This window comes from Trichomycterus rosablanca, chromosome 5 (assembly GCF_030014385.1).
Source record: "Trichomycterus rosablanca isolate fTriRos1 chromosome 5, fTriRos1.hap1, whole genome shotgun sequence".
Classification (NCBI taxonomy): Eukaryota; Metazoa; Chordata; class Actinopteri; order Siluriformes; family Trichomycteridae; genus Trichomycterus; species Trichomycterus rosablanca.
In genome coordinates this window covers 50,901,773-50,923,772 of record NC_085992.1, presented here as the reverse complement: position 1 = coordinate 50,923,772, position 22,000 = coordinate 50,901,773, and positions in this window count along the sequence as shown.

The following is a 22,000-nucleotide window of genomic DNA, read 5'->3' as shown; positions in this document are numbered from 1 at the left end:
TAAGTAGCTCATGTTATTGCTCTACTGTTGTTGACCCCCAATCGTCCAAGACACCTAACAAAACACTAGACGTGTCAGTGGTCCCCCGGAGTACCATGCCCTCAAAGAGGCATTTAGCAAGGGCCCAGATCCTACATTCCCATCGCCCCTTTGATTGTGCAAACAAGCTTCTCCCAGGAACAACACCCCATAGAGGGTAGTTATTTGCACTCTCAGAACCAGAACTGCAGATGATGGATGAATAGATATAGGAGGCTCTGGCTCTTTGGTTCATTAGACCATCCACCTCAACAACAGGGTCTGGTTTCTTTTTTGTGGACAAATAGCCAAATATCCTATGCCCCTGCATAGACTACCATGGTCTGAACTGCATTACTATTAAGAATCGCTATTCCCTTCCTCTGAACACAGCCTTTGAGTCACTGCAGCAGGCCTCAGTATTTACAAAACTGGACCTGCACATTGAATATGACCCCATCGGAATTAGACAAGAGAATGAATGGAAGAAGGCCTATATTACCCCGTTGGCCAACTAGGAATACGGAGTGAGGCCTCATGAATTTCCAACTGGACAACAATTTTGGCTATCATTCAAGAACTTGCCATTGCAAGTTCATTGCAATCAGTCTTAAAAGCTGAGCCAGAGATATGTGGGACTGTAAAGGGTGAACCCGGTATCTTATACACAATCCCTTCCCTGGAGGCCTTAAGCCATTGCTTTACAGCCCCTATAATCCCCATTCCAAAACCAAACCTTCCCCACCCTGGGTGATATCTGGGTCCCCAGCCTAGATGATTAAATGGTTGTTGGATGTGTGCCTGTTTTAATATGGATGATTCACACTTTCACTTTCAGGAGTCAGACAGCAGGCACGCTTGGTTTGTGATTATAACAGCTTTATTATAATGCATAATAGTTACATATACAATAAGTAATAATTCCCAACCTAAAACTACCTGCAAAGCATATATACACCCTGGATTAAGCGATCATCACCAACCTCTCATCAGCTGGGGAGTCCCTTCAGCTCTGGTAGGAGATCAACTTAACCCAGAAATGCCGGGCGATGCGCGCTGTCCCACGGCTGAGCTCCTGTCAGTGCCAGCAACTTTTCCCCGTTATATAATGATTCAGGCGCGGATAACTAAAAAGTTGGCCAGACTCTTCCCCTTTCTGGCTATTGTGCCAAGTTCATAACAATGTTTCAAGGTTGGGTGAGGCAAGGGTTTGAGCATTTCAGCTTCCCAGTTTAGAACTCTGTAAGTGAGTCAGGGTCGCAAACAAGGCCAAAACACACCATATCAAGGTTGATCCATTTCAGATCTCAGTAAGGCTGCGTTCTTTGCATACTGCCCCATAAGAGGAATGCTTAGTCAGGGCTGTAACCGAGACAAAAACACATTACTAACTGCATTCTCTGCGTACCGCCCAGCATCCAGGGCCATAGGGGCCTCATGCCTTCTGTAAGAATTGGAATTTTAAATAAATGTATCTTTATTTAATAATATTAATTACATGCTATCATTTTATTAGAGTACATGAAAGTACATTTAATATGAAGGTATTTGTTCTGGCTACCTTGTCTGATAGAAAGCTTAACTGTAGTTTAAATACATTTTCTGTAGACAAAAATTGTTTTTGAGAAATCATTTGATTAAATTTTTGACATCACCTGTCTAAAGGAATATTAACATGTGTCTGAAAGATTCACCCCATTTGCCATTTTTACGTCTAAACTTGATGACACACCTGCAGCTCCACCTTAAACTTGAAATCAAATTAATTCTACAAAAGACCTTGTTTTAAACAAGATCTCTGTATACACTGCACTATAAAAGAACACCGTATAACATTTTCTGTTTATGGATTTCTGCATCAGAGCTTCACTGTATGCTGTTGTAAACATGTATTGCTGTATTTGTTTATATTTCTCCACCATTTTAAACACTGAATTCATTTGCATTTGATTGATGCGTCGATTTGTTTTGCATATTGTTGAAAGAACATTTTAGTTAACAAATGCATTTTACATTTCTCACCCATCAGTCGTAAAAATGTGAAGATTATGTTAGCTGAATGTGACATACTCAGATAATCCAAAGGAACTGTGCAAACGTTATGACAAATAAGTTTGCAAAAGAGAAGAAATTAACAATTAACAAAACAAGTTCAAAGAAATCAAATTCAACCAAGATTGTCCAAACATTAGCTAATACCATTTTAAAAGTATCTTTCACTACATACGATTAAAAGAGATATAATAATCATGGTCTCTTACCTGTTGTATGAAGGAAGGCTCTGAACTGCTTATTGTTTCTGCTAAATAGCCTTATTTCAATGTCAGTGGGTCCCATTTGTTATTCAAATAGTGCTTTTTAAATAAACACTCATTTTATTGTTTTGTTTTGAACAGGTAAACTTTAACACCCTCATACAAATGAAGTGATAGAAATGCAAATTGCTATTAGTTGATTTATTAAGTAAATTATCAAAAAGGTACAGACACAATTATTCCAGGAAATATATTTAACCAAGCACCTTACACTATACCCACACAAGCAATGTTTAGAATATAAACTAACTATTATATATACGTCATTTACCTAGGCCTTTACTTTTGTCTTTTGTTTAATTATGCTTATAGTTTTTTACTTGTCATATAGGTTTTTTTTTTTACGTATGCCCTCAAAACCTCTGTTCGGCAATCTTTTGCCTATTATTTGTAATGTAAGAATTTTTGTAGAAAATGACATAGCACTCATGAGTTTTTATTAGTTTCTCTTTGATAGTATGTGACCCTCCTTATAAATTTTCAGCAGAGGTACAATCACTACACTAGCACTGTTTAAGGAGGCTAAAAACGGAACAATATTGCAATCCAGCAACTCTTTGTCTATTTTCATAGCTGTAAAACTGGTCAGTGATACCTGGGGAAGGTAGGTCAACAAGATAATGAGAAGTGCTTTAAAGATAATATTAAACGCGTTCCTTTTTTGCTTGTTTCTTGCATCTCTTGTCTGTTTTTTGTTACGTGTATCTCCCGGTCGGTCCTGGGTTTTTCAGAGCACACAGTACAGACACACAGCAGAATGAAATCACAGTCACTGCTATGAGGAGGATGCAGTCAATAATAGGATCAGGGAAATTCGGTGTAGATGTTTTATACCCACCATATGCAGTGGTAATAAACCAAGCATTTGCAGCTGCAGCAATCCTGTACTTCATTTTTTTTAAATCTTAAAAAAGTAACCGGATGAAGCACTGCCAAGTACTGTTCAACACAAATACAGATCTACATCAACGGCCTTCCAGCCCAGGACAAGCAGAGAAAGAAAAAAAGGCCTCTAAACAACCGGTCACTGTGGAAGATAAATGTGTTCAGCATTTCCACCAAACACTCCGCACAGTAGATCAGCTCCATCACAGTGTGATTCAAATGAAACACCTGAAGTTGTTTGACTTTCCACTCAAGACGAAGACACCACAAGTGAGCTGGAGCGCCCACAAGAATACAAAGCTACATGATGACGTTGGTGAAAAAAATTCCAAAATTCTTTTCTTTGAAGCAGGCGGCATAATAAGATGTCAAAGGAGAGTCTATAAAATCCTCAGACGTGTTAGCCATGCTGTATTATTTCTGTACTGCAAAGAGGAAAAAAACTAAATGTGAGAGTACATGTGAAGAATAAATATACTCTTTAAGTCAAAAGTTTACATGCACTCGTTTGGACATGTTTGTTTGTTTATTAGGGTTTTTTTAACGTCATGTTTTACACTTTCGGTTACATTCATGACAGGAAACGGTAGTTTATATTCACACAAGTTTCATCAGTTCACAAGGTTATATCAAACACAGTCTTGGACAATTTAGTGTCTCCAATTCACCTCACTTGCATGTTTTTGGACTGTGGGAGGAAACCGGAGGACATGTACATGTGACGTAGTGATCTCACAGAGCACTTTATTACTTTTAAGTACACCTATCTGACACGTTCATTTACTGACTAAAGTATAAGATATAATAACCAAGCAGACATACAGTGGAGATCAAAATTAGAGAACAATTTATGAACATCTGATTTTTTTCAGAAGTAATGTAATGTCATTGCTCAACATTTGAAGGAATATTTGTAGCGGCTATATCATGCTACCAAAACAGTGTTTTACAAAATAACCAAGGCACTTCAATTCAATTACAATTACAACTTCAATTACAACTACATTTTCTGAAGTTGTCAACAATTAGTAGGAAGTGTACAGGCCATTGTTTTGAATGACTTCAGCACATCTTTAAACGCAAGAAGTCACTAGTCTCTCAGACTGCTTTAGTGTGATTTTGGTCCACTCTTCTTCCAGTCTCTCACAGTTCAGTGACTGTAAGGGGTTTCTTGGCCATAACTTTGTTGCCAGCATAACTTTGTAACTTTGTTTTCCAGAGCTTTCCAGAGGACTTTACCCGTGACAGAGGGCATTGTCCTACATAAAAATTGCTGACTAATTGGGTGTTGAATGCAGGGAAGGAACCACATTTTGTGGAAGAAGGTTCTGATAAACATTTGCATTCACTCTGCCATGTAGCTGTATAAGAGGCTCAACTCCGGCCCAAACCATGACGCTTCCTCCTCCATCTTTCACTGACTTCTTTACACACTTCAGTTTTTCCTCAGTTTGATGATGAACATAATGTTTCCCATCAGACCCAAATAGATTAAACTGGCTTTCATCACTAAAGTGAACTTTAGACCACTTCTCCTCTGTCCACACAACATGCTCCTCAGCAAAGCTTAGTCTAACCTTTTGATTATTTCTGCTAATGATAGGTTTGGTCACTGCAGAGTGGGTTTTAAACCAAGTCCAAGTGCTTTTAAACGTCGAGACACTGTATGACAAGACAGATGCTTACCATGTTCAGTGCTGAACTGGCGAGTAAATCCAGCTACAGTGTTGAACCAATTGCCCATTGAGATTCTCTGCATTATCCTGTCCTCTCCTGCATTTGTTTTTCATGGACCAGCCCTCTTGGTGGACATGAATGAGTTTGTGACATTGTAAAGATGCAATATTCTAGAAATCACAGATTTGGAACAACCAACTTCTCTGATGGTGGCTGATAGGGTCATCCCTTTGGCCTTCATTTGGACAACCTGCTGCCGGAGGGTTTCAGTCACTTTAGAACGGCTGTCAGTCAGTGAAAAATTTAAAGTTAGGCTGGCAGTTAAATAGGGTTTATCAAAAAAATTAAGGTAATTAGCACCAGGTGCCAAATTAACACAAATAATTGGGAGGTGTCTGAAAGTGTTCTCTAATTTTAATCAGTGTTCTTTTTCAAATATCTCATTTAAGTATTTTAAAACTGTGCTTTAGAATATATGTAACTTAAAATGCTTAAAATACTGCTCTTTTACTCCTGTTGGATTATTTTAAATAGTACTACAGTGTATCACAAAAGTGAGTACACCCCTCACATTTCTGCAAATATTTTTATTATATCTTTTCATGGGACAACACTATAGAAATAAAACTTGGATATAACTTAGAGTAGTCAGTGTACAACTTGTATAGCAGTGTAGATTTACTGTCTTCTGAAAATAACTCAACACACAGCCATAAGTGAGTACACCCCACAGTGAACATGTCCAAATTGTGCCCAAAGTGTCAATATTTTGTGTGACCACCATTATTATCCAGCACTGCCTAAACCCTCCTGGGCATGGAATTCACCAGAGCTGCACAGGTTGCTACTGGAATCCTCTTCCACTCCTCCATGATGACATCACAGAGCTGGTGGATGTTAGACACCTTGAACTCCTCCACCTTCCACTTGAGGATGCGCCACAGGTGCTCAATTGGGTTTAGTCCATCACCTTTACCTTCAGCTTCCTCAGCAAGGCAGTTGTCATCTTGGAGGTTGTGTTTGGGGTCGTTATCCTGTTGGAAAACTGCCATGAGGCCCAGTTTTCGAAGGGAAAGGATCATGCTCTGTTTCAGAATGTCACAGTACATGTTGGAATTCATGTTTCCCTCAATGAACTGCAGCTCCCCAGTGCCGGCAACACTCATGCAGCCCAAGACCATGATGCTACCACCACCATGCTTGACTGTAGGCAAGATACAGTTGTCTTGGTACTTCTCACCAGGGCACCGCCACACATGCTGGACACCATCTGAGCCAAACAAGTTTATCTTGGTCTCGTCAGACCACAGGGCATTCCAGTAATCCATGTTCTTGGACTGCTTGTCTTCAGCAAACTGTTTGCGGGCTTTCTTGTGCGTCAGCTTCCTTCTGGGATGACGACCATGCAGACCGAGTTGATGCAGTGTGCGGCGTATGGTCTGAGCACTGACAGGCTGACCTCCCACGTCTTCAACCTCTGCAGCAATGCTGGCAGCACTCATGTGTCTATTTTTTAAAGCCAACCTCTGGATATGACGCTGAACACGTGGACTCAACTTCTTTGGTTGACCCTGGCGAAGCCTGTTCCGAGTGGAACCTGTCCTGGAAAACCGCTGTATGAACTTGGCCACTATGCTGTAGCTCAGTTTCAGGGTGTTAGCAATCTTCTTATAGCCCAGGCCATCTTTGTGGAGGGCAACAATTCTATTTCTCACATCCTCAGAGAGTTCTTTGCCATGAGGCGCCATGTTGAATATCCAGTGGCCAGTATGAGAGAATTGTACCCAAAACACCAAATTTAACAGCCCTGCTCCCCATTTACACCTGGGACCTTGACACATGACACCAGGGAGGGACAGCGACACATTTGGGCACAATTTGGACATGTTCACTGTGGGGTGTACTCACTTATGTTGCCAGCTATTTAGACATTAATGGCTGTGTGTTGAGTTATTTTCAGAAGACAGTAAATCTACACTGTTATACAAGCTACTCTAAGTTATATCCAGGTTTCATGTCTATAGTGTTGTCCCATGAAAAGATAGAATGAAATATTTGCAGAAATGTGAGGGGTGTACTCACTTTTGTGATACACTGTATGTTGTGACCTTGACATTTAGGAAATGTAGGTTGTTCTCTTATTTTGATCTCCACTGTAGATACTATAAATTATCTGTTGCTCTGTTCAGAAAATCTTTAGTCACTTTGTCACCCCGGTACCTATTTATCATTTAAAAGGAACTCCTACTGACCAGATAATTAGTAAAACCTGGTATGAACATGGCAGTGTGTTCTGCTGGTGTGCTGTGGAGTGTAACATTGTTTTGAATGAGTTTTTGAATGAAGTGTTTGTTTTGCAGAAATTAATGAGATCACCAGAATTCCATAGATAAATGTCACTCAAGTGTATATAAACTTTTGACTTCAACTCTACATCATATAAACAATTAAAGTAATAAAGCAAATTAAGACATGTTTCTGTCAAATGCATGTACAGGTTTGCAATAGCATAAGCAGTTTATACATGCTATATATCCTCCCTATGTTGTTGATTGTGTAATTTTTGTGTGATATGCTGCTGTCTTGGCCAGGGCTCACTTGTAAAAGAGATTTTTAATCTCAATGTGACTTCCCTGGTTAAATAAAGGTTAATAATAATAATAATAATATATACAGAGGAGGCCGGAAAATCTATACACACTTCAACAAAAGAAAGAAAAACAGACATCAAGAGATGGATATTAGTCACCTTTGAACATCATACTACACATTGCTACCATAACTTACCTCTATGCACTTAAGCTGAGAACTAACATGTACTTACTAACCTTTCTTACTTACTTCTATCAATAAAAAAGAGTGACCTACCTATTCTTTTGTTCTTTCATGGTTTCAGCAGATTTGTATCCTTCGATTGTCTACTTCAACTAGAGTAGGCGAATGTTTACTTTGGAGGCACTCCTGGATAAGAGTGTCTGCTAAATGCCGAAAATGTAAATGTATTAAAGGTTTTAAATAAAATCAGCTCGTCAGTACAAGCTCAATCAATTACGTATCAACATTATTTTGGTATAAATAAAATGGCGTCTAAAAGGTTTTTGGGGTCAGACAATGACGCATGCGATGACACCGCTTTTAAAATTTTCCAGCAAATGTCTCACGACGAGCAAGCAGCTTGTCTAAACCAACAGTATACAAGGGCTATAAATGTTATGCAAAATAATTCACAAAACAGTGCTAATAATAACGCTAGTAACAGCCGTGTTTTTTTTCAAAATACATTGGATACATGGTTAACAAACAGTAGTCAAACTTCACAAGAAACATCCGCAAAACGCTGTAGAATGGATAGTAGTTGTTAGCAAACGATAGATTTAACATGTAATGATACAAGTTTTTGAGGCCTTCCAACATATGTCTCATGACGAGCAAGCTGCGTGTCTAAACAACAAGTATAATTTGTCTATTGCTGAACTAGAAAGTAATCTGCAAAATAATACACAATACATAAACATAGAACAGACAAGAGGCGGGGTGCCGTCATATGGTCACACGCCCCTTGATACAACAGCTCCTAACTACGGCCTGTCGGAAAGCCATATAGCAATGTTAGTGAGGAATGGTGGCGTGGTGGGTGATTATACCGTAGTCCCCAGGGCATGGTTTAACAGTGTTGTACTACACAGGTCATTGAGTTTGCGTGATGCGCCAACCACTGACATGGCGTCATACACAGCATATGTACACAATACACTATCAGAAATTGTGGCGTTCTCCAGGGTGTTGGCTGGTGATGGTGGCGTTATTGACATTACTCTAAGAGGCGGCAGTTTAACATCTGATGTTAATACGGTGTTGTCTTCAAGAGACGGTTACAGTGTAGATAGATTTTCAGACGCTATTGAAAGAGTTATGCAGAGCAACCGTTGTATTAGAACAGACGATAGTTTGGTTTTGATTGTCTCGATAGCCATGTGTAAAAATGGTGGTGTTCGTCGTAAGGTTCGTGACCTAGCACATAACCAGGTGATTGAAAAAAACAGGTTGAATCTTTTCTGTCCAACAAATGCCTCAAATAACTTGTGTTTTGCAATTTGTATTGCTTCTTTTCTAAACCCGCACGCCCCACATAACACGTTAGAAACTATAGCCGGACAGTTGCAGACAGATGCTGGTTTTTCTCAGGATCATAGAGTAGGGTTTAATGACGTTGGTCATTTTGAATGTAAGTATGGTGTTAAGATAGTTGTTTTTCACAAGAGTATTTCAGGTGATTTAGAGAAGCATCAAACTAATGACAGACCGCATACCAAGACAGTGTTTTTGTACCTCCATGATGGTCATTACTACATGATAAAAAATTTGAAAGCGTTCATGGGTGTGTCGTATGTTTGTGCGTTTTGTTATAGGGGCTACACAAGTGCTCGAGATCATAGTTGTAAATATCGCTGTGATGTGTGTCAAGACACAATGTGTCATACACACCCCAAAGTTGTCAAATACTGTGACAGTTGCTCACGCTACTGTAAATCTCTATACTGTTATGAACAGCATAAAAAACTAAATCCGCAGCCCAACACTGGTGTAATGGCCTCCTCATGCGACCTCACAAAGTATTGTAAAAAATGTGGACGTCGTTATCATGTTAGTTTGACAAAGCCAAAACCCCACAGGTCAGAGGTGTGAAACTCAAGGCCCGCGGGCCAGATCCGGCCCGCCACGTCATTTGATCCGGCCCGCGAGAGCTTAAACGACTGTATGATTGTTGTGATGGTTCGAGTCGTTACAGAGACGCGCTTATAATTTAATGCGCTCCTGCGCCTTTAAATTCAACTGGTGACATCGTAGTCATGGCAACTAACTTTGACCTCGCTGAGTAGCCATGTGACTTTTACGGCAAAAGAACGCGGGGTAGCGTAGTCAGTAACGTAAACAATAATAAATAAATACAAATAATTATCTTGCAGTATAATACCCAAGCATCGTCTGTAAGTAGTGGCGTTTATATTCTCAGTTGTTTGTAAATGTTTAGTGAGTATATCGGCAGCGCTTAGTTACAAACTCGTTAGCACTATTTTACGTTTGGTTAAATCTCATATTGTACCAGATGTAACACTTGACTACAGCTGTGTGCTTTTACTGTATTAAGTTCTTTATTGTTTTTATTGTTTGTATTTTTACTTCATTTTGATGCACACAGTGTATCACACAGCTGGGAAGCAAATAAACCGACTGTATTCTGAAGGAAGCTGTCTGTCTGTCTGTCTGTCTGTCTGTCTGTCTGTCTGTCTAGCTGAGAAAGGGGGATAAACTATTAGTGAGGGCAGAACAATTGTCTTAAAAATACACTGTAAAATCCTACATTAACTGCATCTCTCAAAATGCATGATGATTTTGTGACCTGCAAAGTGACACATCCCGCCAGTAGATGATGTTACACATATTTAAACATGATCCTAAAATGTACAAGAAGATAAATAAGAAAATTAAGCATAAGGAGGTAATGTAATGAAAGTGAAAACAAGTTTGTGCTTCAGGAAGAGAAACCGGTGCATCTCTTGTGTTATGAGGCCGTGTCTGTGGTAAAGTAGGACAATATAAATGCAGAATTTAGCCTCCAAGAAAAACAGCAGACTGCATTCACAGCAGGATACGTTACAACCGGCCCTTTGAGGGTCACCATAATGCTGATGTGGCCCTCGGTGAAAATGAGTTTGACACCCCTGCTATAGGTGTTTGTCTGACCGCTGTATTCATTGTGGTGAAGATTTAATTTCAGACACCAAGCATGAGTGTTACATACAACCACTCAAATTAAAAGAACCCAGCGATTCGTACATCTTTTTCGACTTTGAGACACGATTTGAAAACGGTAAGCATGAAGCTAATTTTGTCTGCGCAATTACATTTGCATTTACATTTTCAGCATTTAGCAGACGCTTTTATCCAAGGCGACTTACACAGTGAGCAGAACACAATGAGCAATTGAGGGTTAAGGGCCTTGCTCAGGGACCCAACAGTGGCAACTTGGTGGTGGCGGGGCTTGAACCGGCAACCTTCTGTTTACTAGTCCAGTACCTTAACCACTGAGCTATCACTGGCCCCCGTCACCGTCATTTGATGGTGACGAATTCACAGCTGAGGGGTCTGACTGTATTGAGAGACTTGTCAAAAAGTTTAGACAGCCCAAATATCAGGGTTACACATGGTTAGCACACAACGGCGCAGGTTTTGACAATTTCCTGTTATTGGAATATTTTTCAAAAGTGGGGATAGCGTTAAAAATTACGATGATGGGGTGTAGATTGATCGCAATGTATGACGAAACATATAAACAACGTTACATAGACTCATACTCATTCATCCCTATGCGTCTGGCTAAAACAACATCGGCTCTAAATCTGACATGTGATGAGAAAGGATATTTTCCACACAAATTTAATTTAAAGCGTAATGAGGACTATGTAGGACCGTACCCTGAAAAAAGCTTTTATGGATATGACACAATGAATGACAAAGACAAACATGAGTTTGACGAATGGTACAACACAGTCTCTGGTGGTGTGTTTGACTTCAAAAAGGAGTTGTTTGTTTATGGAAGGAATGATGTCGTTTTACTGCGTGAAGCTTGTATCAAGTATCGTGACGAGTTTATTCGATGTACAAAGTTCAATTATACGACATTAGCATCGTGTTGCATGGCGGTGTACAAGACACATTTTCTACCAAAAGATACAATAGCACTGACACACAACAACGCGTACATTACTCAACACAAGACATTCTCGAATGTTTCGATCGAGTGGCTTGAATACATTAAACACACACGAGACGTCGATTTGCATCATGCACTAACTTATGTATATGGTTATTATGAAAAAGACGGAACACGAAAGATCTTAGAATTTAACGGATGTATGCACCATGGTCACGAATGTCGTTACAGACCGAATCAGGCACATCCGATGTCAAAAGTGTTGTATGGTGAATTGCGAAAACAGTTTGACACCAAGGTTGAGATACTTGTTAGGGCGTATGGTCTGGATGTGGAAGTTATGTGGGAATGTCAGTGGGTAAAGGCCAAGAGGTGTAATTCTGATGTCGCAGCATTATTATGTCTAATTACACCGTTCCTGAGCGACTCAAGCCAAGAGATGCTCTCTTTGGCGGTCGAACAAATGCTTACAAATTGTACTACAAAGCAAAAAATGGTGAAAAAATCAGGTATGTAGACTTCACCAGCTTGTACCCCTCCTGTCAGGCCAAGAAAATATATCCGACAGGGCACCCTCAGATAATTTTTAAAGATTTCCGCCCTCTTGATGAATATTACGGCCTAGTCAAAGCAACCGTACAACCCCCAAGAAAACTCTTACACCCTGTTTTGCCATACCGTTGTAATGGTAAATTAATGTTTCCGCTGTGTCGTACTTGTACTGAGTTGGAAAACCAGACACATACATGTGTGCATAGCGATGTTGATCGATCCATCACAGGTACTTGGGTCAGTATTGAATTGTTGAAGGCTATTGAGAAAGGATATGTGGTGACAAAAATCCATGAGGTTTGGCATTTTCCAGATCATTCCGACACATTATTCTGTGGGTATGTAAAGACATTCTTACAGTACAAACAGGAGGCTAGTGGTTATCCGGCGTATGCTGTCACAGAGGAAGATAGGGCCGAATACATCAGTGACTATTTTGAAAAAGAAAATATTCAGCTGAATCCAGACAAAATATGTCTTAACCAGGCACGTCGGTCTATTAATAAATTGTTATTGAATAGTCTGTGGGGTCGGTTTTCAATGAGGGAAAACTTGCCGGTCTCTGAACTGTTGGCAGATCCTGAACGATTTTCACAGCATATCTTTGGTGATGGTTATGATGTCAAACACTTTTCATTTGTGTCTGACACCACAGCATTGATACAGTGGTGCTACTCAGCTGGAGACAGTTGTCCAACACGTGACATTAATGTGTTTCTTGGTGCGTTCACAACAGCGCACGCCCGTTTAGAATTGTACAATTTAATGGATAGATTAGGTGACAGATTGTTGTATAGTGACACTGACAGCGTTATTTTTGTTTCTTGTGAAGGTGATTGGGACCCCCCACTGGGTCCATACTTAGGTGATTTGACAGATGAGATTGGTGGTGGCGATCACATTACGGAGTTTTGTTCAGGCGGTCCTAAGACATATGGTTACCTTACAGCTGGCGGTAAAACTTGTATGAAGGCAAAAGGAATCACACTTAATACTGAAAACTCAAAAGTCCTCAGACTCGACACACTCATTGATCTTGTTGATCATTATGTGACAAATCGCGATAGTAGTCGACACATACTCGCTCGGGCAGACGGTATAGCACGTAATAAAAAGAACCTCACACTGAAAAATAAGTCAGTAGTGAAGCGTTTCAAAGTCGTGTACAACAAACGCGTCCTGTTGTTTGATTTTTCAACGCTTCCCTATGGATACTAAAGACGTTCATGGCCATCGTGGTGTTATAGAGATTGATGGTTTTGATTTCAGATTACAACATCCGTTTTCATGTGTAATGAGCGGCCCATCAAATTCCGGAAAAACATTTTTGTTAAACAATTGATTGAGCATACTGATGAGTTGATTTCAAAGAAAATAGAGAACATTGTATATATTTATGACTGCTGGCAACCCCTTTATGATGAAATGTTAAAAATAAGAAATAGTAATTTTGTTCAAGGAATACCGACATCACTAAATGATGACACACTTCTACCACTTAACAGAAATAATTTGTTAATAATTGATGATGTTATGAAAGATGCTAGTAATAATACAGAGGTGGAAAAGGTTTTTACACAGTATGTACACCATAGAAATTTAAGTGCCATTTACCTAATGCAAAATTTGTTTTTTCAAGGAAAATCTAGTAGGACAATTAGTTTACATACAAACTATCTCATATTATTTAAAAATCCTAGAGACAACAATCAGATTTGTGTATTAGGTAGACAGATGTACCCTGGCAATACCAAATTTTTCATGGAAAGTTTTCAAAATGCTGTAAGTAAACCATTCAGCCACCTTTTGATTGATTATAAAGCGAAGACTCCTGAAAACTTTCGTCTCAGAACAGATCTGCTTTCAAACACGCCTGTTGTTTACATTCAGAAAAAATGCCGTTAGACCAACATGTCAGACAGACTATATAAAAACCTGCCGTTTCTTAAACTTTTATTTAAAGCTAAACCGGCGCAGAGACGTGTTATTTTACAAACAGCATCTAACGAGCTCATCTTAACTCTGTGCGAAGTAGCTCTTAATGTGCTTAACGGTACCATACCTCTCACGCCCAAACAATATCGTACGTTAAAAAAGAAAAAGACTGAAATTAAATTTTTCGCTGATAAAAAAAGTTTGTGTTTCACGGAAAAAGAAAGTAATTAATCAGAAAGGTGGTTCTCTACTACCATTATTAAGCGTTGCTTTACCATTTATAACAAGTTTGCTAACAGCCAAACTGTAAAGATGGAGTTTGCTGAAAAATTGTTTCTGGTACCACAACACCAGCTGGATAAGTTAAAGAACGACAACAACTGAGGGACTATCAGTAATTTTGTAGAAAATGACTTGAACGTGTCGATTAGAAATATTTTGGCTAGGAGTGATCTTGACCCCCATGAGAAGGCCAAGTTTTATACGGTTGTCTTGCAGAGATATTTAGCCATTGCTAAACACCGTGATATGGAGACCAAGACTTTAACACTGACGTTACCACCCGCGGATAATGTTAATAAGGAAGCAAATGTTACTGATCAGACCAATGATGAGAATTCTGTAATCAGCGATGTTCTTAGAAATGTACCAGCTCGAAGTAGGCGGAATGTTTAGTATGTTTTATATAAAATGTCTAAATCAAAAGATGTGTCTTCCTGGAATGAATCAGGAGAGTTTGTCTTAAATGGCCGCACGATCCCTGGGTCACATATTCTGGACTTGGTGAAAAGCATCGCTACCCCGCACCGGGTTAGCGATGATCGTAGACCTCTGGGGTGGGGTGTGTTTCTAGAGGCTTTTGCTGTTTTAAACATACCTCTTTCTACAATACCAAACAAGCATGTCAGACAAAAAATTTATTTGTTAAAAAATAAAATACCTGCTGATTATGCAACACCGTTGAGCGACATATCACCTGTTGAAACCCCCGGATTATTTGTCTCACCCCCTCTAGATGATAGTAAATGGTTAAACTTTTAATTTTTCTTTTTAAATGTTGTATATTTATTTGCTGTGTATATTGTTTACTTGGTTATGTATTATTATTATGTATGTAATATGATGTCACATTTGTCATATGGTATATTTGTAAATAAATAAGTCAAAGTTAAAAATATTTGCTTTGTTTGTTTTTATTTAACAATTTTACATTACACACACAGCGAGATGTTATACAATAAACATCTCTCCTTTTTGAACATGTTGTAAACATTTAAACAATCTGTTTTTACAAATACACGGATACATATGTTTCACAAAAGTTGACACCAAGTTGACAACACTTCTTCATAACTGTACCCTTTAACCATGTGGTATAGAAAAAACACACAGTGTTGACCACATGTGCTTGATGTGATGGCTTGTACTTGTCTGTTAGAATAATATTGTGTTATGCACGAGGTTTTAAGAAAATCACTAATCATTTTAGAAAACATTTCATAGTCTGGAGCATTTCCAAAACTGTCAAAAAAATACCCAACACGATCTTCGTTTATGTATACGGCTAGCCAGTGTTCGCCAGGAAGATCAGATGTGTGTGTATTAATAATCGTTATTGTTGGTAATTTCCTTATGACATTTGTAGGTAATTGGTCACATGCTAACACACCGAGAAAATGTATATTGATGGCCACTTTATCCATAACAGCTGTCAGTTCTAAAGTATTCATCAGTAAAAATCCACCAAAACTTGTCTTCGGTTAGACACTTCGATGATACTATCAAAAACGGCGTACACAATCAAATTTACGGTATGTGGGAGTGGTTGTCTGAAACGGGCCTCCAATCTAATATTACCCGATTTGACCAAGGACACATGTTGACCGCATTCTTCATCAGGTGTGACATTAAACACGTACAGTGTGTAGCCCTGTAAGAACTCCTGTCTATTAATAGATAAGGCTTGGTTTTTCAAATGTCTTCCTGACGCAAGGGCTAACTGGAAGAACTCTCGCACGGCTGAGCCGGATTGGAAATCAGGTTGATGTGGTTTAGCTGGAAATTGTTGTCCGTCTAAATAGACGGCTAGAAACTCCAAATCATAATGTTTAAATGCAAATGAGTTCCTATTATAAGCACCCGTAAAAGCCTGGTTTTCCACCATACACAAAATGATCGACTTTGGTAACGTTCCTAAAAATAAATTTTCATGATTAGAAACGCGTGTCCCAGCAGGTATTGAAATTTTTTTTAGACACACTCTATCAATAGGGTATTTAGCTGTTGTCGACAACAAGGCCTGTGCATGACCCAGCCTTACACCCGGTGACACAGACACTTTTTTAACAAATAATGATGCTGAGAGAATATTGACTTTGTATGCTAACGCATCATTCCGCATTAGGCAAAATTCATCCTTACAGCGTGTCATTCGAATTTTTATATCAACACCATTAAGCATCAATTTCTCCTGAAAAAATATGTCGCTATGAATTGGGGTCAACAGTTCCACCACATTGCTACCATCTGTAAATGCTGCCCTCTTTGTCAAGCCTTGGTTGTTCCCTGCAGGGTTTGTTTCGTCCATATGCCCGGCTGTGTCCTGATAAAATAGTCCCGCAGAAAAAACTGTTCCCAGGGTATCCTTCCCGTAGTTTGCTAGGCATTCTATTATGCTACGGTATGGGTATGTACTTGAACTCTGCGATATCAGCCTGTCGCCTAGTGACACATCGACCTGTGAAAATATCGTAGCCCCTGGATAGTTTATCAACCCCACAGCTGCACCATCATCGATGTCAGTTCCATCAGGTCTTGTGATTTTAAGACGAAGGTACAAGAGTGTGTTATTTAGATCCGTATAATCTTCGCCATGTCCGGCTATGAAAAACTCCAATGGAGCTGTGTCGGATATTGCTGACAACGGAGGGATTTCGACATAGGTACATTTCTCTATAGCTGTTTGTGTTAAAGGTACTGTAAACAAGTCCAGTTCTGATTTAATACACTCTTCAGACATACGATGAAGTAGAGCCATAATTAGAATATGGTATTCAAAGTCTTTCTACTGAATGGGGCCCGCGTCTGTTTACCCTTTCTCTTCCTTTTTGACACTGTGTTTTTTTGTCGTACGCTTGGTTTTCTTAGCAGGGCAGCCACGCCTCTTACCAGGAGGTCGTTTTACAGATTTTCGTGCCATCACCAACATGCCCGAACCATCTTGATTGTGTTTGTGTTCCATCACACGCGACAGACCATTGCTGACAACATCGCTTACAATGTTTTTAGCGGCTGTTTTTAGATGTGGTTTGGCTATACTAAACCCTCTCTTGAACAGCGGTATAGCCATTCTAAATAAATTTCTAAAAATCCCTCCAAAGCCTGCACCATACATTGCCGGACTACCTGTATAACACGGCATGAGACCTCCGGCCTGATTTTGATAGTAAGAAATGTAACGTTCAGGGTCCATGGCTTGTCTGTTGAAAGTATCCATTTTCAAAACCTAATTGTTTGTTTTACAGGTCTAAAATGTAGCTTTACAACCACTTTCCCGTAGCAAAAATTTACGTGTTGGTTCTGGTCAGTTTTCACTTCTATGGCAATATCGTTTATCTGTGTCTTTGCTATCGATACGTAGTGTGGATTGTTGCATCTAATAGTGACAGTATCATGGTTGTCCCCTGTTATATGTACACATCTTAACAAGAGTACAAAACTGTCGCCAACCATCTGGTAATCAATGATGTCTGTGTAAACAAACAACGCATAGAAACCACCATAGATGTTGGCCGGGTGTGGCGCGTACTGTTTCTGTTCGACATCTGAATCTTTCATTTTAACACTACACTCTAGTAAGACCCCAGGTGTAAAACCTAAAATGATGGCTAGCTTACCATAAAATTTCAACCCTATATCAGAACGCGTCTTAATAAAAACCTTGTGTCTTATTTGGTCATAACCAAGAACTATCGAATGTTCTGCTATATGAATGTTGATCTCGTCAACCAATGCTTGTATATTGTTATAATATCCAGTGGGTATCATTATTTTTGTTGTTTTACCCAATTTTTTGTCATTTACTCTAAATGTGGCATCTGTCTCGCAAAATGTATTCCATGTTCGTGGGTACTGAAACTCTAACACACCTACTTCCCAGTCACCTTTTAAATCGATGGGTTTACTTAGTTTTGTTCTATAATTAGAAATTTGGTTGTCAGGGTACACAGACCTAGACGAATTGCATGGCAAAGTGACGCAAAAACCGTTGTCATCCATGTTGTCCAAGCATGTAAATGAACTAGTTTGCGTAGTTACACATCTTTTAAAGTGTATATACATTTCTGGCCCCTACAGGGAACTAATAACTGCACATGTTAATACTGAATAACTATTTGTCACATTTTAAATATTACAAATATAATGAATATCCCTAACACAATAGTTATTGTGTAAACACAATAGTTATTGTGTAAACACAATAGTTACTGAATAAAATCTGATACGAATTTACATAAACATTCAAAATTTTTATTTATAGCATGAAAGTTGGAAAAGTAGTTCACCTGTGGAAAGATGCAAGGCTTTTACTTGTCTGTGCGTAACAGTGAAATATTAGAGCAATTCCAGCAGGTCACATTTGCTATTTAAATAGTGTTGCTTTCAAAATATTCATTTGTCATATGTCACCTTCACACCATTTATACTGGGTACATTATTACCGGAATGAAAAACTGCTGTGAATTATAAATTTCCATAAGATCTCACATGCATATCAAAATATGATTATCTCCTCTTCTGTATTAGCTGTTCTACAAATATAATGTGCCTCCTGTTTTTAGATACCAAAATAACACATACTTGGTCCTCTCTTGTTTCTAATAGCGCCAGCCATTCTTTCATACACTGATTAATCTGGTGGGTCTTAGGCCACACTGAAGGTGAGATAAAAATACACCATGAACATGGTACCAGTTTGTCAAGCCACGTCAAATGTATTTGTATAGCTCTTTTTACAGTGGACATTGTCTAACAGCAGCTTTACAGATTCCAGGACTAAACACCCCTGATGAAAAAGCATTACAAGGAAGAACCCTTCAGACAAACCAAACTCAATGGGGACCTCCTTCCTCCATCTGTTAAAATGGATTAGAATTAGATTACAGTTTTTCTCAGTCGTTTTGGTGCATTTCTCACATCACTATTAACATTTACACAACAGTAAGTGCATTTCTCAAAACAATTAGTACAAACTGCAAAACCTAGTTGATTACCTGCAAAGCGTGTCACTTGCTCAAAATGGATAGTTCATTTCTCAAAAGCAAGTATTCATGTCAATGAAAGTGTCAGTGTCATCAAAATAAAAAGTCCTGACACCATTGCTTATGAACAAGATAGTCAAATGGCGTTGTCATGTTTTCATTATGACAGTTCACTCTGTGTTTTCCAATGCAAAAAAGTCAGATCATGGTGACACTACCTGAAAATGCTCAAGACAGCACTATACACTATTAGCACACCCATTTGAAATCTACAGTTAAGTTACACATTACTGTATTTAGTGAGGTAAATGAGTACAAGACACTCAATACGTATGTTTCACATTTTTACTGCATATGCTCTTTGCAATTCTATTTTGTTCACAGCATTGTGCTAAAGCAAAGTACAAACTTATTTAAAAAAACATAAGAAACACCCTTTGGGTAGAGCTGTGCACAACTGTAAACGATATTGCAGTGCAAATTGGAACTGAATTGGAACATACAACATACTGATTTTGTCAACTAGTTCAACATTTTTGTATGTAATGATTTAAGCAATGAAATGAGGACTATTAGTTTCATAGGGAATGACTATTCAGCATTCATAAGTGTAGTTCATTTTGACTGACATGACATAAGCAAATGATAATGTTATAAAACAGCAGAGAATTGTATGGAAGCAATTGATGCATGAGTGGTCCAAAGTTATGTTCTCTGATGAAAGTAAATTTTGCATTAACTTTGGAAATCAAGGTCCCAGAGTCTGGAGGAAGAGAGGAGAGGCACAGAATCCACGTTGCTTGAGGTCCAGTGTAAAGTTTCCACAGTCAGTGATGGTTTGGAGTGCCATGTCATTTGCTGGTGTTGGTCCACTGTGTTTTGTGAGGTCCAAGGTCAACGCAGCCGTCTGCCAGGAAGTTTTAGAGCACTTCATGCTTCCTGCTGCTGACCAACTTTATGGAGATGCAGATTTCATTTTCCAACAGGACTTGGCACCTGCACACAGTGCCAAAGCTACCAGTACCTGGTTTAAGGACCATGGTATCCCTGTTCTTAATTGGCCAGCAAACTCGCCTGACCTTAACCCCATAGAAAATCTATGGTGTATTGTGAAGAGGAAGATGCGATACGCCAGACCCAACAATTCAGAAGAGCTGAAGGCCACTATCAGAGCAACCTGGACTGATGGACTCCATGCCACGCTGCATTGCTGCAGTAATCCAGGCAAAAGGAGCACCGACTAAGTATTGAGTTCTGTACATGCTCATACTTTTCATCTTTATACTTTTCAGTTGGCCAACATTTCTAAAAATCCTTTTTTTGTATTGGTCTTAAGTAATATTCTAATTTTCTGAGATACTGAATTTGGGGTTTTCATTAGTTGTCAGTTATAATCATCAACATTAAAAGAAATAAACATTTGAAATATATCAGTCTGCGGTAAGGGCTGGATAGGCAGCTTTTTGTTGTCTGTCTGTTGTGTGAATGTCTATGTGTATGAATAGATGTCTTAAAAATAACCATCTGGCGGCCCCGACACCCCTCCCTTGATACTTGCTGGCGCCACAACATATATATATATATATATATATATATATATATATATATATATATATATATATATATATATATATATATATATATATATATTAATACTTCTTTACATTCAACTTATAACTTTCTGCTTTCTTAGAACAATTAGCAGAGGTAGAAGAGACTTTTTGAAGGTTTCAGATATACAGATACAGTGTATCACAAAAGTGAGTACACCCCTCACATTTCTGCAAATATTTGATTATATCTTTTCATGGGACAACACTATAGACATGAAACTTGGATATAACTTAGAGTAGTCAGTGTACAGCTTGTATAGCAGTGTAGATTTACTGTCTTCTGAAAATAACTCAACACACAGCCATTAATGTCTAAATAGCTGCAACATAAGTGAGTACACCCCACAGTGAACATGTCCAAATTGTGCCCAAATGTGTCGTTGTCCCTCCCTGGTGTCATGTGTCAAGGTCCCAGGTGTAAATGGGGAGCAGGGCTGTTAAATTTGGTGTTTTGGGTACAATTCTCTCATACTGGCCACTGGATATTCAACATGGCACCTCATGGCAAAGAACTCTCTGAGGATGTGAGAAATAGAATTGTTGCTCTCCACAAAGATGGCCTGGGCTATAAGAAGATTGCTAACACCCTGAAACTGAGCTACAGCATGGTGGCCAAGGTCATACAGTGGTTTTCCAGGACAGGTTCCACTCGGAACAGGCTTCGCAGGGTCGACCAAAGAAGTTGAGTCCACGTGTTCGGCGTCATATCCAGAGCTTTAAAAAATAGACACATGAGTGCTGCCAGCATTGCTGCAGAGGTTGAAGACGTGGGAGGTCAGCCTGTCAGTGCTCAGACCATACGCCGCACACTGCATCAACTCAGTCTGCATGGTCGTCATCCCAGAAGGAAGCGGACGCACAAGAAAGCCCGCAAACAGTTTGCTGAAGACAAGCAGTCCAAGAACATGGATTACTGGAATGCCCTGTGGTCTGACGAGACCAAGATAAACTTGTTTGGCTCAGATGGTGTCCAGCATGTGTGGCGGCGCCCTGGTGAGAAGTACCAAGACAACTGTATCTTGCCTACAG